The 22415-nt window shown below is 44.1% G+C and overlaps 1 protein-coding gene across 1 annotated transcript in view; it reads left to right on the top strand.

The window, feature by feature from the left end:
- Window positions 1-1726: 1726 nt before the first annotated feature.
- Window positions 1727-22415, top strand: part of RREB1 (ras responsive element binding protein 1) — a 176294-nt gene continuing 155605 nt past the window's right edge. The window contains exon 1 of the mRNA XM_047732956.1: window positions 1727-1858. The gene's annotated coding sequence lies outside the window, so the exon portion shown is untranslated. The remainder of the gene's footprint in view (window positions 1859-22415) is intronic.

Raw genomic sequence — 22415 nt, 5'->3', positions numbered from 1 at the left:
TTCACAAACTCCTCAGCACACAGAATATTCTGGAAAGTCATAATAAAGATATTTGTTGCATTTCTGTGTTGTATAACAAACTTTTTATCTTAGCATTTCTCAAACTTCCTTATTCCATGTACCACTGAGAAAGAAAAGTAGGACTCAAAGCTAAGATACCATCAAGTATGACATCAGCAATGTTAAAATTCAAAAACGTGCCTCTTGGGATAGATGAAGTGCGGTAGTATGAACCACAGAACCTTTGGTCGGACATCACCTACTACCTCCTGAGGACCTAGTGTTCTCCAGGCCACCACTCCGGACCACGATGCTCTAGCCTAGAACTTACACAATTCTTTCAGAGGAAGCAGGTTAAATAATATTCTTTCCTAATATGAAGTAAAAGTATAAGAATTTTGGAGTTAAAAAAAAAAGGAAATACTGGCCACCCATTTTAAGGGTGAACCAGACCTCGTTCACTGAAAAATTGCTAGGTCCACATCAACATGTAACTGTCCAGCTGTCCTCAATGAGCATGGAAATCTCTTTAAATTAAGATGGCATGTAATTAAATCATTCAGCGTGTTGACGAGCTTCTCCACACAGGTAGTTAACTTTCACTTGACATAACCCATTTGCCTCTGCAGAGCCCCACACCCCGAAGTGACTCAACTTCATAACACCACCATTAAAATCTCTAGCCCTTTACAGGCTAGGCTAGGGCGTAAAGCATCAGTAACTCTAGAGTGAGAACGATGAAGTATGTGAGTGCGGGAGAAAGGTTGGAGGGACTCCTAAAATCTGCCTCCAGGGAAAGGGCTCCTCGGGCTCCGCTCTGCATCTCGCACAGGCCTGGCCCAGGACACCCGCTTACATCCTTCTCCGTTTTGCCAATCCGACCGCTGAGGGGTGCGGGAAGACTTCGGGGACGGCGTGTCCCTCCCCAGACTGGCCCAGCTTCCCCATCTTCCCCCCAACCCTCGGGGGTGCTTCTGAATGTCTGAACTGCCCGAATCCATCTTTCTGGGCCCGGATCTGGGGGTTTCCCCGGGCTCCCCCCGCTGGCAGGACCGGCCAGGACCTCGCGCCATCCTTCGGGCCGGAACAAACAGCCCATGACCCCGGGAGGCCCGGGTCACCTTCACACTCGCCTCCGCCCCGCACCTCCCCCGGGGCCGGGGCCTGCCGCCCGCGGAGGCGCCCCCCTGGCCCTACACAGAGCCGCGGAGCACGGGGTGGGGGGAATTGTGCGTGCTCCGCCGCGCTTCGCGGGGCGCCGCATCCGCCGCCGAGATGCTGGCAGCCTGGGGGAATGGCCTCGCGCGGCCCTCTCCTTATTTATCCACCCAGCAGTTTCCATGGCTCCGCCGCCATCCTCCGCCCCTTCCTTGAGCTGAGCCCGGCAGCGGGCACGGGCCCGGCCCGGAGGGGGCCTCGGGGGGCGGGTGCGGCGCGGGGCGGGGGCCACGAGTCGTTTCAAAGCCCCGGGGCGCGTGGAGGCGCACCCCCAGTCTCACCCGCTCCCCCCCATCCCAGCAGCTGTGCCACTTCTGCAGCCCCGGCCCGCCCCCCTCCCCCCGCCGCGCTTGCCCGCACCCCAGGTCTGTCCCCCACCCGGCCGGGCGCCGGGGCCCCAGAGCGCAGCGCAGCCCCCGGCCCGGCCGGGCGGCGCGGGGGAGGGGCGCGGCGCAGGCAAAGTTGCTGAGTTGCTTTGCACTCTCAGAAGTTGCAGCTGAGACGGCAGCTTCCCGCCCCCTTCCTGGACTCGGCGGCTCGGAACACACACCCACCCGTCACCACCCGCTACCTGCCCTCGCCCCTGTGGCCCCGGCCCGGACTCGGCAGCATCCCCTCCCGGCGCCCGCGAAGAGCCCAGGTTTCCAGCGGAGTCGGTCGGGGGGCGGGTGCACCCCACCTCCCCGCTCGGCCAGGGGTGGGGGGGCCGGGTCGGGGAAGGCTCCCCTCCACGCAGTCGCCTCGCGGCCGTGGGGCTTGTGCACTCTGCAAAGCTGAGCGGCCGGGAAGGCGTCGCCCACCAGCCCCCGCGCCCTCGTCGACCCGGGCGGGGCTTGCGGAACGTGCCCGGGGCAGCGTTCGCATCCCCTCCCGAAGTGGGCTTCGCCTGGGGCAGCGGAAGGGGCTCCGCGGGGGGCTGAGGTCGCCAACAGGTGCTCGCGAGCCCATGTGACCAGGGAGGGGCCGCGCGGGGGAAGCCGGGGGTGGGGGTGGGGGCGGGGGCGGGCTCCCTCCGGGTCCCCTGCAGAGCCCGACGCCGGGTGCACCCCGCCCGCGGCGGCTTAGGGAGGGCTCGCGGGCGGCTCTACCGAGCGCCGGTGCCTTCGCGGCCTGCCCGGGAGGAGGAGGAGGAGCCGGAGGGGGAGGGAGGGATGCGAAAGTGGGTCAGGAATGTAACTGGACGCTGCGCACCCCCACGCAGAACCCCCCCCCCCCCCCCGCTCCGTTGCCGGCAGAGGCGGCCAGCGCCAGCCTTGGAAAGCGAGTCTTTTGCTGTTGTGGTTCCCCAGCATTATCAGTGGACGGTTACCAGGGGATCCCGGGGGATGTTTCCCGGTGACCCTTTGGGAAGAAAAAGTTAGTTGCCTCAGTAACCGAGTTTGGCTTGGATGCAGTGATGCAATGAACGTTCTAGGAGAGCCTGACCAGGACGAGGAGGCTGGGCCGGTGCTTGGGGGGTGGATTAACTTTTCTCATTACTGAACCAAGACGTGAAAGGAAAGCTGGGGAGGAGGTGGGCTTTTGCCCTGTTTTGTGTTTGTTTTTTTACTGTTCCAGAGAACATAAATTAGACGTTTTTGCCTTAGAGTTGGAGCCTCCCAGATGTTGACGCCCCGGCTGCCATAAATTTCCCAAAATTCTTAACAAACGCTGACTTAGTTGATACAAAGGTTTAAAGCTGATACCCTAGAGTTTGGAAGGACGAGAGGACAGTGACAGTTTTGTATTTGGGGAAGGCTGGAGAAGCAAACATGAAAAGGCCTTTATTAAAAGGAGAAGAAGAAGAAAAACCCCCAAAACCCAGCCCTTCTCAAAGCAGAAGCAGTGAGAGCAGCCCAGTTAGTTCCCTCCTGAGCACCACCAGGGCAACTCACACCCCAAGCATGTGATTAGGGGAGGGAGGAATCCAGATTTAAAAGTGATGGGCTTTGGGTTTGAATGCTGGTGGCAGAAGCAGAGTCAAGGGGAAAAAAAAATCTTAACAGAAGAGACAGCAAAAGGAAGGCTTAGAGCTCGAAGCTCTGCTTGAGCACCCTTCCTGAGTTTTGTCCTATTTTTCCTTCTGGTTTTGTTCGGGGGACCTTAGTCCCAGAGGATGGGACAGGGCTGTAGAAGCAAGGCCCAAAGCACCATAAACCATAATGTCACAAACCCAGAAGAAATGTGAATCTGCTTGGAGTATTATTCAGAAGCGAAACAGGGGTGTGTTACCCTCTAAAGAGATCTTAAGAGTTATCTAAAAAGCTGACTTAGGAATTAGTGTAAATTTCTGTTTCCAAGGCAACCCTAGATAAAGTAACCTAAATTGAGATGTACTCTGCATTAAAGAGTATGTGTTCATAGAAAGCAAAAACTGGTAATTTTTGTAAATTGAGTCATATTCTGAATATGTAGAAGAAGAGGTTATTTTGTAGTGAAAACTCTGCTGGACATCTAACCATCCCGAGGTTACTTTTCTTTTTAGACTTCACTGAGATGTCTTGCCAGTTAAATGGGAATAATAATCATTAATAATAATAATAGCTGGTCTGCTTTGGGTTGGGAGACTTGGACTTTTCACATGACTTTCTACACAGAGGTCAGTTCAACTGGTGAAAGTCTTCGTTTTCACTTAAAGAGGTGGCCTAAACTGTAGACCAACTACATTGGAATCTGGCAAATCCCTTATATGGAATTCTCTTCCATTCTGAATGTAAAGGGCAGAATTACACGACGTTTTCTGGAAACTTGAAAAAAAATGAATACTTTAATGATCTTATATTTTGTCACTTTGTTAAGGAGCATGGTTTCCTTCTGCGTGAGATAAGTAGATTTTAAAACCTTGTAGATAGGAATTGAAAATTTAAGTTAAACATGAAGTGGCGGGGTGCCTGGGTAGTTCAGTGGGTTAAGCATCTGACTTCGGCTCAGGTCATGATCCCAGGTCCTGGGATTGAGCCCCGCATCGTGCTTCCTGCTCACTGTGAGTCTGCTTCTCCCTCTTCTCCCCGCTCATTATCTCTCTCTAATAAATAATTTAAAATTATTTTCTTAAAAAAAAGAAGTGACACACTTCCTACTCCCCACACCCCAAATTTCATCTGAGTTCATGAAACATTTGTACGTAGGACAGTCTTCATTTTAGTTGTAAGTCTGATTTATATAACAATTAAATGAAGGAGTATTTCTTAAGAAAGGCTTAACAATAGGATCCTTAGAGTTGTGAATTGTCCTTGTGTATTGAAAACATTTAGTTACATAAATTTGGGGGAACTTTCCCAGAAACCATCCATGTGCAGCACTTTCTCCCAGAGATTATTTGGGCCATGCGTTTGTAAGCATGTACCAACTGCCAACCTCCCCCCCTGAAATATTTTTTTAAATGAACACAATTTTTTTTTTTTTTTAATGAACCAACTGCTTTGGTACAGAACTGCGTGATGTATTGTGGAGATTACAGAGAAGCATATGCATGTTCCTAAAGGAGTCAAATCTGGTTGAGTTGGGGATTACAGCTGGATGACAAATACAAGAAATTTAACTGTTCAGGAGTTAAGTAAAAATATATGCCTGTATGCCTAAGAAGAGATGATGGAGTCATAGATGAAAGGTACCAGGAATTGAGAAATGGAATGAGAAATTAAACATTTCAGGGGTGCCTGAGTGGCTCAGTGGGTTAAAGCCTCTGCCTTTGGCTCAGGTCATGATCCCAGGGTCCTGGGATTAAGCCCCACATAGGCCTCTCTGCTCAGCAGGGAGCCTGCTTCCTCCTCTCTCTCTGCCTACTTGTGATCTCTGTCAAGTAAATAAATTTAAGAAATCTTAAAAAAAAAAAAAAAAGGAAATTAAACATTTCAGCAGGGGGTGGGGTGGGTGCCTGGGTGTCTCAGTCAGTTAAGTGTCTACCTTCATCTCAGTCAGGGTCCCAGAGTCCTGGGATCGAGTCTGGGATCAGATTCCCTGCTCAGCAGGGGAGTTTGCTTCTCCCTCTCCCTCTGCTGCTCCCCTGCTTGTGCTCTCTCTCACTTTGTCAACTAAATAAATAAATTCTTTAAAAAAATAAATAAACATCTTTTTCTTCTATTTATTCTCTAAGATGTTAGTGGTGAACCTAAGTTGCTTCTCTCTGTAAGAATGAAGGTTTGCTCTTTTTAGGGAGATGTCTGGCAATCCAGACAGCCAGTATGTGATTGACTATCCATGAGAAGTCAATCTTAAAGGGCCCTGGGAGCTTCCAGGGAGTCAGAGAGCAGAGGGTGTGAGGGACAGTGAAAGGGAGAGGTCACACCCTTACTTGAGAAGGGCTCAGACCAGTTGCCCGGTGCTGGGTGTGTTCTGGGAAGGTTGCTGTCAGGGCAGCCATCAGGAAGTTCTCCAGAGGGAGTTGGTAGAACTTGAACTTAGGCCTTCAAGGATGTAGACGATTTTTATAGCTAGGAAGAAAAAGTGGTAGAAATGAGATAAGCCAAGAGGCAGGAAGTCACAGGGCACATTAGGGGAATTTGAATCAATCAGCTTTGTTGCAGGAGATGGGTCAAACATGAAAGCTGTCATTTGACTGGTAGGTTAGGGACAAACCAGTTAGGGACCATGAGTGCCTGTCCAAGATTGGCGGAAGGACTTTATCTGCAGGTAATAGGGAATTATGACACGATTTTGAGTAAGGGAAATGCATGGTCACCATTGCATTTGAGGAAGGTTAATCTTGTGAGTTAGATTGGAGTGGGGATGTAGGGACTGAGAGGACCTATTGAAGGGATCCAAGGCAGACTGGTCACATACAGTATTGATAGAAGTGATTGCTAGAAGGCAATACTTTGTGAGTTGTTCTAAAAGGAAAATTGGTAATATAGTATGAGGAAGTGGAGGGCAGTGGATAAGAATTTAAATTTAGAAGCTGTGAGAAGGTGGCACTATCAGCAGAAATGGGAACAGGAGGCCAGTATTCAAGGTAAATTCAAGATAAATTGAAGAGCTGATCTGAGAAATGGAATTTGAAGCTGTGATTGGCACCTGGGGTAAGGGAAAATGGATGAGTCTTGGCTGGAGGTGGAGATGTGAGTCACCTGCTTAGAAGTAGGTGATCATTGGCCGGAGGTGTGGAATGAACTTGAACTTGGTGGCAAAATGACCAGTGTGAGGGAACATTCCCAATTAGAATTTATATGTGTATATAAAAAAAAAATACAAAGACATATATATGTTTTTTTCAAAATTCTCCTCCTTCCTCATAAAGCACAACAAAGTGGTTGTTCCCGGGGCTGTCGTTAGAGCCCATCTACTGACCCAGCCCTGTTCTAGCCCAAGTGGTTTCCCTCCACGGCTCCTGAACCTGGCTCATGAGATTCCAGGTCCCACCCCACGGCACGGAATCACCATCTCCTGACCCCCCAACTCCCTATTCTTAATAAGCTTTCCAGGCCACTCTGGTATGGGTTCCCTGGGGGAAAACAGAGCCTTAGCCAGTTCATTCTACCGGTTCTGAGACCTTCCCCAGCCTCCTGTCTGCCCTTGGGAGAGAGCAAGAGTTCTTCCTTTGCCTGTGTCCGTTTCAGCCTGTCCTTTTGCTTTTGTTTCTAATGGACAGTCATTGATAGGCAGGGCTGGAAGTTGTTTTTATCCAGGTGACCTGCTGCTTTCCAAATTTAGCACTGGTTGGAAGCGGGGATGGATGTGTCACAAGTCCTCTGCCCTGCGAGGTAGGAAAGGGATTTGGGTTGACGCGCGGTGTATGGTACTGAGTGACTCACAGTTCGTCCATCAAGCCTGCAGGAGATGATGCAATAAACCAGGCCCTGGGCAGACCACTTCCTGTACCTTTGGAGACACAGACCCAGGGTGTGGTATTTGGCAGTTTTCTCAGGAGGAGACTCATTTGGCTGATCCTTTCCAAGGGAAGAGGCAGAGGTAAGGCAGGGGGAAGCTGTCGGCTCTACATACCACAGGTCCTCCAGTTTAGAAAGGAGCAGTCAGAAATCCAGGGCTGGTTTTCTAAAAGGCAACGACTATTAACACCATTTTCAAAAGAACACCTGTCTACCCAAGGCTCTGTTTCTTTCTGTCTTGTCCGAAAAAAACAAACGTCTGTCCTATTGAACAGTAGCAAACATTCCATCAAGGCCAACTTTCAGTTCACCTGATGCTACAAATTATTATCTGGCTACAAATTATCATTTGCTCTTCCTTTTCTTTTCTCATTTATAAACGATCAGGAGACAAATTGACCATCTGATGTTATGGCCTGCGGGACTAGCAGGTAGAAACTAAGGATTAAAGTGGTTGGGGGAGTTTGGGCGGGCAGCATCGTCTCCCACACCCCCAAAGAGAGATTCAACTGTCCATTTTTCTAAGTTTCTAACTGTTGAGGCCAAGGGTGGTTTTTTGTTGTTGTTGTTGAGCTTTTTTTTTTTTTTTTTTTAAATCCCCACTGAAGAACAGTAAAAGATGATAAAATCTAGGTTTGGGTTTTCTTTCTTTCTTTTTTTCTTTCTTCCTTTCTTTTTGAAACTGTGGTAAAATACACATCACATAAAATATACCATCTTCACACTTTTTTAAGTGTACATTTAGTACTGTGAAGTACATTCACATTGCTAGGCACTAGAATCTAGCTTTTAAAACTCATTTACAGTATGAGGGACTATTCCAAAATGTCAGGAAATGAATCCTAGGTTACACACAAAACTATGAATGAGAGGGAATGGCATTAACGCTGGCTTAGAGCTTTAAGACACTCTCCTGAGGGAAGGAGCTTGTAGGATGGGCCTGCCTAGGGACAGCTTTTCACAGCATCTAATGGCAAAATTAATTAGTATGGAGGGAAAAGGCAATTTTATGCTTGAGGTTTCTTTAAGATGCCAGAAATAGTACTAGCACCTTGATACCAATTTTAAAGCTTTCTGGAAGCTCTAAGAGTAGGAGAGAAGGTGTTCAGTCAAACATGAACTTAGAGAATTTGATTTACACACTTGCCTAGAGTTCCCAGAGTTTATTTTTGTATACTCTGTGGAAATATTCTCTTGATGGACGCGGAGGGGTAGGTCATATTTGCCACCGTTATCCTTTTTCTAGTGAAATCTTACGGATTTATGAAAATAGAGCTACCAACAACCAAAAAAAATTCAAAATGAGCAAGAACCTGTGAACTTATTATCAGGTAAAGCATCACGAGACAAATAAAGCCACTTTTAAGGTTAAATAGTTGAGTAAGATTTGCAAGAAAGATTGGAGGCATTGTTGCTGTTTGTCAGAGTTCTTGGTCAACCAAAATCTATTACAGTTCACTCTTTTTTTTTTTTTTAACATTAGAAAATTTATTTTCACAACCCTTTACTGTTTGCACTCAGTCATTCAGAATACCCACAAAACAGGTTTAGAGCCAGTCACTCCAACAGGATGTCAGCTGCAGTCACAGAGAATGGTGTGTTCATGTTCTACCAAAGGAGAAATGCCTTCGCTTATCTCTCGTGGCTTTGGAAATTTATAGCTTCTCGAACAACCCATTTAAAAAGTGCTGCCAACTTTGAGAAACTTATAGAATCGTTCAGAGTTTATCTTATTCAAGACGGCTTTAGTCAACTTTTGCTTATCAGTCCTGAGAAGATGTGTTAAAACCAGTCTGGCCACTTTTTTTTAAATATAGCATGTGAGAAGGCCCTTAGAAAAGAGTTTTGAAACAATATCAGTGTTGGAACTAAAATGGAACACCTTTTTAAAAAACATTTAAAAAATCGAAATATCGTTGACATACAGTATTATATTTGTTTCAGGTATACAGCATAGTGATCAGACAGTTCTGTACCTCATACTGTGCTCATTGTGGAAAGTGTAATTATCATCTGTCACCATGCCACATTATTACAATATTATTATTTTCATTATTACACTGTTATTGACTATGTTCCTCATTCTGTACTCTTCCTTGCCCTGACTTCTTTTTTTTTTTTTTTTTTTTTAAATAACTGGAAGTTTGTACCTTTTAATCCCATCTACCTTTTTCGGTCACTTTCCCCTCCCCCAACCATCAGTTTGTTTTCGGGATTCATTATTCTGTTTCCGTTTGTTTGCTCATTTGTTTTGTTTCACACAGAAGTAAAATCAGATGGTATTTCTCTTTTCCTGTCCGACTTATCTCATAGTATCATTAGCATGGTACCCTCTAGGTCCATCCATGTCGTTGCAAACGGAAAGAGCTCATTCTGTTTTATGCGGAGTAATATTCCATTGTATGTATGTAACGCATCTTCTTGAGAATTCTGCCACTGAACCACCAAAGCGAGCTACCGCATCTACTTTATCTGTGCATCTATCAGTGGACACTTAGGTTGCTTCCATAACTTGGCTGTTGTAAATAATGCTGCGGTAGACATAGTGGGGAGAGGCCCTGGGTGGCTCAGTTGGTTAAGCGTCAGACTGTTGATAGAGGTGCGGGTCATGATCTTGGGGTGCTGGGATGGAACCCCTCCTCAGGCTCCAACCTTCTCATGGAATCTGCGTTGGATTCTCCTTCTCCCTCTCCCTTTGCCCCTCCCACCCCTGCTTGTGCGCGCATGCGCGCTCTCTCTCTTTCTCGGTCGCTCTCTAAATGAATAAATAAAATATTTAAAAATAAATATAGGAGTGTGTATATCATTTCGAATCAGTGTTTTCATAAAACGGAATGCTTTTAAATTAGGATATTTATGATCTGTATATGGCTCTTAGTTTGGAGGACTCATAATTTAATAGCCAAGATTTCATGGTAGGAACTTAATCACTAGTGGAAGGGTTTCCATTGATAGCTCTACCAGGCATAGGCAGTTTAGAATTTCACCAAGAACTTGGAATATCTACGTCTTCACAATCCTGTGTGCAGGGCACAGACACACAGGTGCACCCAGTATAATTCACTGAATTCTGTTTAGAAGCAGACTTTATATAGGTATTTGAATCAACTGGGTTTTTTCTTTTCTTTTTTTTTAAAGATTTAATTTATTTATTTGTCAGAGAGGAAGAGAGCAGCAGGCAGAAAGAGAAGCAGGCTCCCAGCTGAGCAAGGAGCCCAGTGTGGGACTGGAACCCAGGCCTCTAGGATTGTCACCTGAGCAGAAGGCAGACACTTAACGGTCTCAGCCCTCAGGCATCCGGTATCAACTGCTCTGTATTGCAGTTTTAGGAGATGTTTGTCCTTCCCAGAACAGCGTAGTCATGGGTTTCAGCTAATTGCAAAAAGAAATTCATATCACCGCATCACAGATCTATAGAAATGCAAGCTCAGGTGGTCCTGGGAGTCTCACGTATTTCAATTTTGACTTTTATTTTTTATTTTTAAAAAAGATTTCATTTATTTTTTTGAGAGAGACAGCGCACAGGCATGGGGAGGAGAGGGAGAGGGAGAAGCAGACTCTCTGCTAGGAGGGAGCCTGATACTGGACTCGATTCCAGAACCCTGGGATCATGACCTGAGCCAAAGGCAGATGCTTAATGGACTGAAACACCCAGGCGCCCCAACTTTTCTTTTAAGACTGAATTCTTACATTTTACTAGAAAAATACTCCAGCTTTTAAGACTAAACAATCCCACAATCTACATGAGCCTATTTTACAGTGAAATTCTGTGATGATAAATGCTGGAAATTTCTAGACTGCGTGTTCATACGGAAATATTTTGTTCAATGGCCGTGCCCCTTTGCTTTGTCATTTCTGTGTTTAACAGAGCCTTCTGCCTCCTGAAATGTCAGCCTAGCCCTCAGACTCATGTGTATTTTACTTCTGATTATCTTGGTCCTCGGCCAGCCTCCTATTTGACACTTTCCGCACAGGCCTATGGGTGCTTCTGGATGTTGAGCTGTTAATCTTTTTACTGTTTCCTGTCACTTTTCCCCGTGATTGATGCTTGTGAGCCCGAGGGGGGAAAAGTGATGAAAATGACTTTGAAAACAGCTTTGAAAAGGAGTATTTTAAGTTGGACTTGGGTCTTACCTAAGACCATAAAATGACTGAAAAAGCACGCAGTCTGCTTTGTAAGGCAGTACCTCAGCGCTTGCAGGGAGTAAGCTGGCATTCTAAGGAACACTTTGTAGTAGAAGCGAAGAGGGTTTTCCTGGTGCTTTTGCAGGGATTCAGATATCTGGGTCTGTGGTGTGAGGTAGGGCAAGAATTCGGAGATGATCTGTATTCAGTTCTAGGGAAAGGTTACAGACAGGCGTCCTCATTCCTTTGGGATGAAAAATAAAATTCTTTCTGAGTTGTAGTCATTACAAAAACTCAGACCCTATTATCTCCCCAGTATTTCCTCTACCCCATACCCAATCCAATTCACTAATTCTGGGTTTGACTTTGGAGGCCCCCCACCCCCACTTGCCACCAGGCCCCACTGGGTGCAGAGAATGTGAGAAGAAAATATTCAAACCTCTGTTGTAGTTTTCAGCCACACTGATGTCTTCCAGTTTGTTAAAATTGTGGTAAAATAGATGTTGCATAAAATGTGCTGTTGTAACTCTTCCTAAGCGTACAGCTCAGTCGCATGAATTACATTCGCCTTGCTATGTGACCGTCACCACTATCCATTTCCAGAATTATTCATCACCCCAAAGAGAAACCCCGTAGCCATCAGGCAGTCACTTCCCAAGTCCCGTTCACCCTCTACTTTCTGTCTTTTATGGCCATTCTAGATATTTTGTGTCCTTATATGGCAGTCCTCCCCTTACCCACGGTTTCACTTTCTGAGCCTCCAGTTATCCGCGGTCAACCATGGTCCAGAAGCAAACAGATCCTCGTTCGGAGGTATCCTCAGAGGGTCAGTACCTCCTAACACTGCATGACGGCGCCTACGTCACACACCTCACTTCCTCCCATCACGCAGGCATTTTATCATCTCATACCAATCCAAGAGGAAGCAAGGTGCGTAGAGCCCAGGAAGATATTTTGAGAGAGAGACCACAATCACATAACTTTTATTGCAGAATATTGTTTCAGTTCTATTTTTTTAAGTATTGATAATTCTTACTTTGTCTAATTTATAAATTAAACTTGATCATACATATGTATGCATAGGAAAAATAGTATATATAGGGTTCGATGCTGTCTGTGGTCTTAGGCATCCACTGGGGTTCTTGGAACGCATCCCCCACAGATAAGGGAGAGGGCTGTGTGTCCTTTTGGGTCTGGCTTATATTTTCAGAGTCTATCCATGTTGTAGCACGTATCATTCTTCATTCTTTTTGACGGCTGAGTCATATTCCGCTGTCGTACCTAGACAGACCACATTCCGTTTATCCGTCTGTGGATGGACATCTGCGTTGTTTCCACACTTGGGCTGTTTTGAATAATGCTGCTTTGAACATGGGCGTACAAGTATCAGTTCAGATCTCTGTTTTCAGTTCTTTTGGGTAGATACCTCGGAGTAGAATTACTCATGTGGTAACTCCAAGCTTGACATGGTTTGAGGAACCACCAGGCTGTTTTCCACAGTGGCTGAGCCAATTTCGCTTTCCTACCAACAACGTAGGAGTGTCCTAGTCTCCATCTCTTTGTAGCCCCCCCCTTTTTTTTTCGTATTATAGCCATCCTAGTGGATGTGAAGTGGTATCGTGTGGCTTTGATTTCCATTTCCCTGGTGACTAAGGATGTTTTCCATCTTCTCCTGTGCTCATCGGTCAGCCGTACGTCTTCTCTGGAGAAATGTCTGTTAAGTCCTCTGCATGGTCCATTTTTGTGAATGATCTATGATGTCTAATAGTAGATGATACATGTGTGTAGATACTGTGCGTAGATGATACATACAACATGCATATACTTGGATATAGGCAAACTGTGTTTTAAAGATGGGAGATGTACTTTTAAACAGTTTGGAGACCATTATTATGGTCTATAACAATGATCTGTTTTATTTCCTATTGCCTGACATTAGCAGGAAACTACTGATAAAAATTCTCAAGCTTTTATCAGCGAGAGTCTTACTTGGTCAAAGGTGATGTGTTTATTGGAGACTTCCTATGAAAGCAACCACAGGGTCCCAGGGCTATCCTTCAGGATGTTCCCCTGTTACCTAAGAAAGTAAATCTCCTTGGATGGGTTTCAGGTTAGACATGCCTCATGTTCAGTTGTATTTTGTGGTTAATAATGGCATTTCTTTTTTTTTTTTTTAAGTTTCTATTTAAGCCCCAGGTAGTTCATGTACAATGGAATATCAGTTGCAGGTGTATCATTTAATGATTCGACACTAAATTATATTGTGTTTACAGTCACTGAATTTAACGAGACACCCGGTGTCATCCCAACAAGTGCCTTTCATGATTTTAGTGTATCTTATTAAGAGATAGAAATGGTCTTTCAGGGGCATCTGGGTAACTCAGTCATTAAGCGTCTCTGCCTTTGGCTCGGGTCATGATCCCAGGGTTCTGGGATCAAGCCCCACATGGGATGGGCTCCCTCCTCAGTGGGGAGCCTGCTTCTCCCTCTCCCGTTCCCCCTGCTTATGTTCCTCTCTCTATCTCTCTCTCCATCAAATAAATAAATAAAATTTAAAAAAGAAAAGAAATGGTCTTTAATGCCGGGTCACATAGGAGAGCCAGAAGGCATTGAATAAATCTAAAGGAGAGGCTTGGCTCCATCATCGTCATCATCTTCATCATCATTATTATTATTTTATTATTTCATTCATAAACCTTGATTATAAAGAGATTAACTTTGAGGCCTATATAATGACCCAAGAGCATTTTAGGCCTTAGGGGTTTTTTTTCTTTTGTTTTGTTTTTTTAACAGATTGGCTTTTCCCATTGTGGTTCTCTTCTCTGAGGGTAACCTTTTGTGAAGTTACCCCAAAACGCCAGCCTCTGTCCAGGGTGAGACATCACCATCCTAGGAATCCTAGCACATCATGGTGTATTTTTTGGAAAGTGTCCACACTGGCAGGCGTTTTCCAAATAAAACATTTGTTTCAGTAAGCAAGTGTTTTATCCAGCAGCCCAAGTGGAGAATTTTTAAAACCAGTGTTTGTTTTGCCAGCAAACATTTTGTTTCGATCCTTGCAGTTAAACAAGTGGGTAGGATTTAAGTGCCTCCCAGTAAAAACAAATGCAGAGCCATTTTCAGAAAGCGCTGGCAGAGAGAAATCCATTTGCCGTCAGAGTGTGAGTTGAGACATCCGGGGAAATATATTGTACTTTTTTTTTTTTTAAAGATTTTATTCATTTGTTTGACAGAGAGGTAGAGCACAAGTAGGCAGAGAAGCAGGCAAAGGGAGAGGGAGAAGCAGGCTCTCGGCTGAGCAGGGAGCTCCCTATGGGGCTCGATCTCAGGACCCCAGGATAACAATTCAAACCCAAGGCAGACTCTTAACCCACTGAACCACCCAGGAGCCCCTATATGGTACTTTTCTCTATAGCTCTGTGCTTGGTTGCAATCAGAGTGGGAAGTCTTACATTTGGGTAAGGCCTGATAACTCTGTTTGAAGGCAAAAGATGAAGAGATGCAAAAGAAGTGTTGAAAAGTATTGTTATGTTGCTGTTTATCAATTTTAGATCGCGGCTTTGAAATGGGACTCAAGCATCCAGGATTTGCTCTGCTCTTCATTTCTTACCTCTTTTCTAATTATTTTTATGGTAATCCGCCCCCAGTGGATAATGCAACCCAACGTCCATGTGAATAACCAGACTTTCGTCTTCTCGCTTGTATAAAAATGGTAGTAAAATCAGATTTGGGGGAGCTCGTTGTTGCTTTCATTTAGGGTTCCGTGTAATTGACCACTTTTGCTGTCTCCCGTGGATTATCTTCTGAAATAGATCTTTGAATGTTTTTGTTTGAAAGTATGTGGTGTGCTTTTCTTTTTGAAAAGCAAACCCCTCTCCTATTCAGGAAGATGAATTGCGCTTTCTTAAGAGGATAATCAGAAATTATGAAATACAGCATATAAGCAGAATCGTGTAGAGAGTAGATAGTTGTGGTTTAAAGAATAATGAACGCGTGGCATCCATAACCCCCATCCAGATGAATACAGCACTGCCTTAGAAATCGACTTCAAGGGGTGCCTGGGTGGCTCAGTGGGTTAAGCTTCTGCCTTCAGTCCAGGTCATGATCTCAGGGTCCTGGGATCGAGCCACACATAGGGCTCTCTGCTCGGCAGGGAGCCTGCTTCCCTTCCTCTCTTTCTGCCTGCCTCTCTGCCTACTTGTGATCTGTCTGTCAAATAAATAAATAAAATCTTAAAAAAAGGAAAAGAGAAATCTACTTCAAAGCGCAGCAGGGTGGCTCAGCTGCTTAAGCATCCAGCTCTTGATTTCTGCTCAGGTCATAATCTCAGGGTCTAGATCTTAGGGTCCAAAGATCGAAGATCGCCTCTACTTGGGCTCTGCGCTTAGCGGGGAGTCTGTTGAGATTCTCTCTCTCTACGCTCCCCCTCCTCACCCCACGTATAGGTGTGCTCTCTCACTTTCAAATAATAAATAAATCTTTAAAAATCTACTTCAAAACCACCTTCCACTTCCCCCACGGGAAGTTTACAATTATGTAGGTCTCCTTAAATGCTATCACTTAGTTTTGCAAGTGTTGGGCATATACTGCTTTTTACTTGTTCGTTTTATTAACAATACGCTTGCTGTATTGTTGATGCCAGGTTGATGTCTAGATCTGCGGTTCGTTCATTTTCCTCATTTGGCATTCCTATGTACTACGACACTGCGTTTCTCTACTTTGCTGTTGACAGACATTTGAACTGCTTGCAGCTTCTGAGTCTGATGAAGAAGGCTGTTGAGAACATTCTTGTATGTGTGCAAATCCCGTAATCCAGTTGTGCAGCAGTTTTTCTAGGGTGCAAAGGAGAGGTGGACTGTTGGGTGGTAGGGTGTTTGTATTTTTAACGTTACGCTATAATTCCAAACTGTTTTCCAGAGTGTTGGCTCCAGTTTACACTCCCTGTAATAGTGAACGAGAGTTCTCGTTGCTCGACATCTTCGCCAGAACTTGGCATCGCCAGACTTTGGAATTTTTGCCAAGCTGGTGAATATGAAATGAGATCTCATTGTGGTTTTAATCTGCTCTTCCTTGGTTCATAGGGTCTATTGGCCGTTTGGATATCCTTTTTCCTCTAGTGTTTTAAACTTTTTGCCCATTTTCCTATGGATTGTCTTCTTCTTCCTGATTTGTTGCCAACTGGTAGGCTTCCTTTATATATATTTTTTAAATTATTGTTTTTTTAAGATTTTATTTATTTATTTGAGAGAGAGAGAGAGAGAGAAAGAGCACGAGAAGGGAGAGAGTCAGAGGGAGAAGCAGGATCCCTGCTGAGCAGGGATCCTGATGCAGGACTCGATCCTGGGACTCCAGGATCATGACCTGAGCGGAAGGCAGTTGCTTAACCAACTGAGCCACCCAGGTGCCCCTAAAAGATCATTTTATTTTTCAAAGACTTTATATTTTATTTATTTATTTGAGAGAGAGAGAGCACAAGCCAGGAGAAGAGTCAGAGTGAGAAGCAGACTCCCCACTGAGCCGAGAGTGGGGCTCGATCCCAGGACCCTGGGATCAGGACCTGAGCCAAAGGCAGACGTTTAACTGACTGAGCCACCCAGGCATCCCCCCTTTATATATTTTGATAGGAATATTTCGTCAGTTATATGTGTTGCAAATATCTGACCACTCTGTGACTTTTCTTTTTCCTCTGTTTATGATGCCTTTGGAGGCACACAAACTCTTTAATCTCAGTATTGTTGGGTTTAATGATTGATTTCTTTGCAGTCGATACTTTCGAATCTAGTTTAAGAAACTCTTCCTTATCTTCAGTTCATGAAGATACTCTCATTTATTCTTTGTAGTTTTGCCTTTCACATGCGATTTTACTGTATTTTATTTATCTGAAACTGGCTTTGCAAATGAGGTAAGGAAGGGGTCTATTTTCATTTTTTGTCTAAATGAGTATTTGTTGTCCAACCATGACTTAATACTACCTGTGTCATATGTCACGTGGCCATTTGTGCAACAGACCTTTTTAATCAGTTTCTGCCTTCCCTATTCTATTCCACTGGTCTTGACCAATGCTTGATCCAACCCCGCACTGTCTTCATTACCACAGCCAAGAGCGAAACAGGATGTTTGGGAGGGCGTGTTCTTCCACCTCTTGGCTTTTTGCCCTTCTACATAAATTTTATTTATTTTTATTTTTTTTAAAGATTTTATTTATTTATTTGCCAGAGAGAGAGAGAGTATGAGCACAGGCAGGCAGAGTGGCAGCGGAGGCAGAGGGAGAAGCAGGCTCCCTGCCGAGCAAGGAGCCCAATGTGGGACTCGATCCCAGGACGCTGGGATCATGACCTGAGCCAAAGGCAGACGCTTAACCAACTGAGCCACCCAGGAGTCCCTCTACATAAATTTTAGAAGTAGCACAGAGTCCCTAACAGGACCTGTTGGAGTTTTGTTGGGACTGCATGGAATCTGTGGACCGGTTTGAGGGAAACTGACCTGTTTACAGTAGGGAGTCTACCCTATTGAATGGCAGTGTGCAGAGTCTTTAAAAGGATGGTGCCCAGCTTCCTGGGGTTCAGATCCTGGCTCTGCTCTTCATTGGCCACATCACCCCGGAGAATGTATTTAATCTTGATGGACCTCCATTTCCTTATGTATTAATAGGGATTGTGAGAGTGCCTCCCTTAGAGGATTAAATGATTACATGTGTTGCATAGAATATGTGTAAAGCACATAGTAAGCGTTATGTAAGTACACAGACACTGAGTGCTCTGTGTTTATTTATATCCTTTTCAATGTCACAAAGTTTTATAATTTTCTTTGTAAAACTATATATAACCTATATAAAACTTATTGCTGCATATACATAGAGAAATATAAATGATATATATTCCTAGGAATGCTAATATTTTTGGTGCTGTGATAAATGGTATTTTTAAAGCTTTTTGGAGGGTATACAATATGATATCTTTATTTAGTATCTTTTATGAGCTGATTATGGTCATCTTTGATTAATACTTACGAAGTGCTTGTACTGTTATTAGATACTGCTTAGACCAGGCAGGAAATACGGATGCTTCCTTCTAGGTGATTGTCCCTCACAATTACTGCTCTGGTCTCATGGGATTGAACGTTTGATCCATTTTGCATAATTTTAAACTGTTGTATCCCATTGACTTCTGTTGTTGAAACCTGCCTGAGAGCTTGGCAGTCTGGTTCATTATGCTGTGTATTAATTAGGCTGCTTTTTGTCCATTGTTTCTTTTAAATTTATGAGATCATTATATTTTAATCCTTTCTTTTCTTTTTTAAAAATATATTTTTTTAATTTATCTGACAGAGAGACACAGTGAGAGAGGGAACACAAGCAGGGGGAGGGGCAGAGGGAGAAGCAGACTCTCCTCTGAGCAGGGAGCCTGATGCGGAGCTCGATCCCAGGACCCTGAGATCATAACCTGAGCCGAAGGCAAATGCTTAACGACTGAGCCACCCAGGCGCCCTATTTTATTTCTTTCTTATAGACCAACCACAGCATGCTTGAGACTCTCCTATGTTTTATTTCTAATGCAGTGATTGCTCCCTAAATTTAGTACTGTAAAGATGAGATTAGTGTCACAGCTTCATACATAGACTTGAATCCAGTGTTTAATAAGCTTGGTCTGGGCAACAACTAAAATTGTTTTGTTTTTTTTTTTTTTCCATTTGTCCGTGTATCATACATGTCTCAATGGAGTTACAAGTTTGGTTTTTTTTTTTTAACATTTTATATATTTATCAGAGGGAGAGAGTACATGCGCACACAAGCAGGCAGAGGGGGAAAGAGAAGCAGGCTCTCCGCCGAGCAAGGAGCCCGATGCAGGACTCAATCCCAGGACCCTGGAATCATGACCTGAGCTGAAGGCAGCGGCTTAACTGACTGAGCCACCCAGGCGTCCAGAGTTACAAGTTTTTTAAAAAAGCAAAAAGGAAGCCAGTATGGGAACCAATATATATTTATATATATTGGTTCCCCTTGACTTGTGTTTCAGTTCTAAGCTTTCTGGTCATGTGGGACTCCACCTCACGTGGGAGGTGAGGACCCACGCCGTGAGCCTCCCTATGATTTCATTTTGCATCACAGGAGGCAGAAACTCAAAGTGAAACCAATGAAAAAACCAATGTATTCTTAATGGTTTTTACCCAAACCATAAATCCGTCTCTTGGAGGGAGAGGGGAATCACCCAACATTTGATCTGGTTTCTTCTGCATGTCCCAACCAGTATTTGCCAGTTCAGTGACCATCTGCTGGGACTCCCTCAAAGAATTCATTGAAAATTCAGATTCCTGGGCCTGACCTACACCAAGGGAATAAGCCAAGGGGGGTGGGGAAGGAGGAGGCAGGGACTTGAATATTTTTGAAGATTCCCTGGTGGTACTGACAGTCACACAGGACCTGGTAACAGGTGGGCTTTTGTTTTCATTGCTCACACATCACTGGCTGGAAAAATTCACAGGAGGTTTGATACAACATAGCTAACACCTAGTAAGCACCGTGTGTCAGGCACTTCACGTTCAACCCTGTGAGCAGACTACTATTAATTATTAATTATTTTAATAATTATTATTTATTATTATTATATTAATTATTATAATATAATATATATAATTATATATAATAATATAATTATTATTATATTAATAATTAATAATTAATTATTATTAGCCCCATTTTATGGAAGAGGAAACTGAGGCACTCAGAGGTTAACTAACTTGCCCTGAGTCAAACAGCTGAAGCAGAAGGTCCTTGTCTTTGTGGATACTAAAAACAAAGTCCTGACTTTTGTTAATTACAAAACGGACTGGTCTCCAGCAGAAATGGACCCAGAGCGTCTACTTGGATCATAATCGTGTCTTGGTATCATGTTATGTGCCTTGTAAGTTATTAATTCCTTTAGCAAGTCCTTACTGGGCATTTAGTGTCCCCAGAGCTTGGGGTAGAGATTCTATAAAAGGAAGGCATGTACAGGAAACTCGTGTACCAGACAAAGTAGTGACTTCTTAGCAGATGCCTGTGTGGAGATAAGAGGATTTCAGGGTGGGGTAGAGGAAGTCTAGAGCTCTCCCCTTGCATCAGGCTGTATGCCAAGGGTTTTGGATGTATTCTCCCATTTATTCCTTACAAGAGCCCTCTTTGAGATCTAAGGAAACTTGCCTGTGGTCAGACAGCCTCTCCGTCCTGGTTGTGATCATGAAAATAATGTCTACCTCTCTCCAGAACCTTGCTTTGAGCCACTGGATTTTCTGCTTTCAGCTACATAAACAAATAGGATTTTTTCTGTTTTCTAGAGATGCTATGCATCTGATAATCATCCAGACAGTCCAGTCACTAAGATCACTCGGGGGTTTGAAGAGATCTTTTCAATGGCTTCTAATATCATTCATCATTTGCTTAGCCTCCTCATTTTGTCCCCTGGTTCTGTTGTCCTTGGCTGGCCTTTGAGTCAGGTAAGAATCCTTCACAGCTATTATCATGGCCAGGTTCATGGCCAATACAGGATTAACAGATGTCTAGGGACTGGAGGAAGCCCAGGCTGTGTTTTAAAGGAACATCATAGCTTTTGCTCACTGCCTTGCAGAAGTGGGGTGGCCTCCCGTGCCCTAATTGGGCCCCATAATTTTCATGAGAGGATGGTTAAGCTCTGTTAACATACCATATGCAGGTGGAAATTCAGTATGCTTATTTCCCAGCGACTTCAGAATTGTGGAGTGTTTGGTCATGAAGGAACCTTAGAAATCATCTAGCTCAATTACTCCATCTTCCTGAAAAGGGAAGGAGAAACCTACATTTTCAGTGACTCGTTTAATGTGACTAGTTTATTGGCAAGACCAGAACCTGGTTCCTGACACAGCACAGTCCTCTTCTTCTATCCTTTTCATCTGATTTTGTGCTGGCACAGCCGTAATCAAGCTGAATCATGACATGATAAGCCATAAGGATTTTAGTCTTAAAATGATTCATATGGTAAGGCTTTCTTTTTTTTTTTTTTTCTTTTTTTTTTAAAGATTTTATTTATTTATTTATTTATTTATTTAGAGAGAGAAAACACGTGAACAGGGGGTGGGCCAGAGGGAGAGGGAGAGAGAACCTCAGGCAGACTCCATGCTGAGCAGGGAGCCTGATAAAGGGCTTGATTGCTTGACACTGAGATCCCTACTTGAGCTGAAACCAAGAGTCTGACACTTAGCCCACTGAGCCACTCAGGTGCCCCAGGGCTTTCTTTTTAAAGGCAGATTTACCATCCTTATTATGTATTATTTAGGCTAGTGTTAAAGTTATTTTACATTTCTAAATATACAAGGGTAGATGACAGGAGAGACTCTTCTAAAATATTATCAGGCCTGCTGGAGAGCTTCTTATCCAGCAAAGTGGAAAACCCGCTTATGGATATTGTGTTTGTACATGTTTTCAATGGAGAAGAAGAAAGCCTACCAAAAAGAGAACCAAAGAAGAGATACATATTATTATCACCATTATGACTTTTTCATCTATTTTAGGCTTCCTGCCTTACTGTCATGGCCTGGGACACACTGGCATGGGCTGTGGCTTAGACCATCCTTCTGAACACATTGTCTTTGGACAATGGCCCATAGTTGGAGAAACCTCATAATTCATACATTCATTAAATTTACTGTTTCATTCATAAAAAATAATGCCATCCGAGTTGACCAGTGAATGCAGTAACATCATATGATAAGCCCATGCCTCTTCTCCATATGAATTTTGTCACGTTGACTTACACTGAGAGACAGAAGAGCCCCATGGCCTTTTTCTTTCCTGGTTAACATTCTACTGAAGCGTAACATCCACACAGAAAAGGATACACGTCATAAATGTATAACTCCCTGAATTTTCACAAAATGAACACACCCCAGAGCTCTTGAACACCACAGACCTGGTTTCATCATCTGGCTTCATCATTTCTATTCGTGTAACTTTAGGCAAATTAATTCACCTTTTTGAGCCTCAATTTTCTCAACTGTTAATAACATTTCATAGGTATTTGTGGAGAGAAAAGATAATATATATGTAACTGACCTGATATGTTCCCGCTTCTTCTTCCTGTCCTTAATTCCAGGACAGCTTCTGCAAATGAGCCCCCTCAAAGTGATTTAGACCGGGGTAATGGAAAGTTTGGAACATTAAGAAACAGGTCCTGTGGTTCTAGAAATGTACATGATAATATGGGCCACAGCTGCCTTTGACCAATTCTCTTCAAGGGCTCATCTCAGAATCTTGGCTTG

This window comes from Lutra lutra, chromosome 6, assembly GCF_902655055.1.
Source record: "Lutra lutra chromosome 6, mLutLut1.2, whole genome shotgun sequence".
Classification (NCBI taxonomy): domain Eukaryota; kingdom Metazoa; phylum Chordata; class Mammalia; order Carnivora; family Mustelidae; genus Lutra; species Lutra lutra.
The sequence above is the reverse complement of the archived record's forward strand: the minus strand, read 5'-3'. Positions and strand labels throughout refer to the sequence as shown.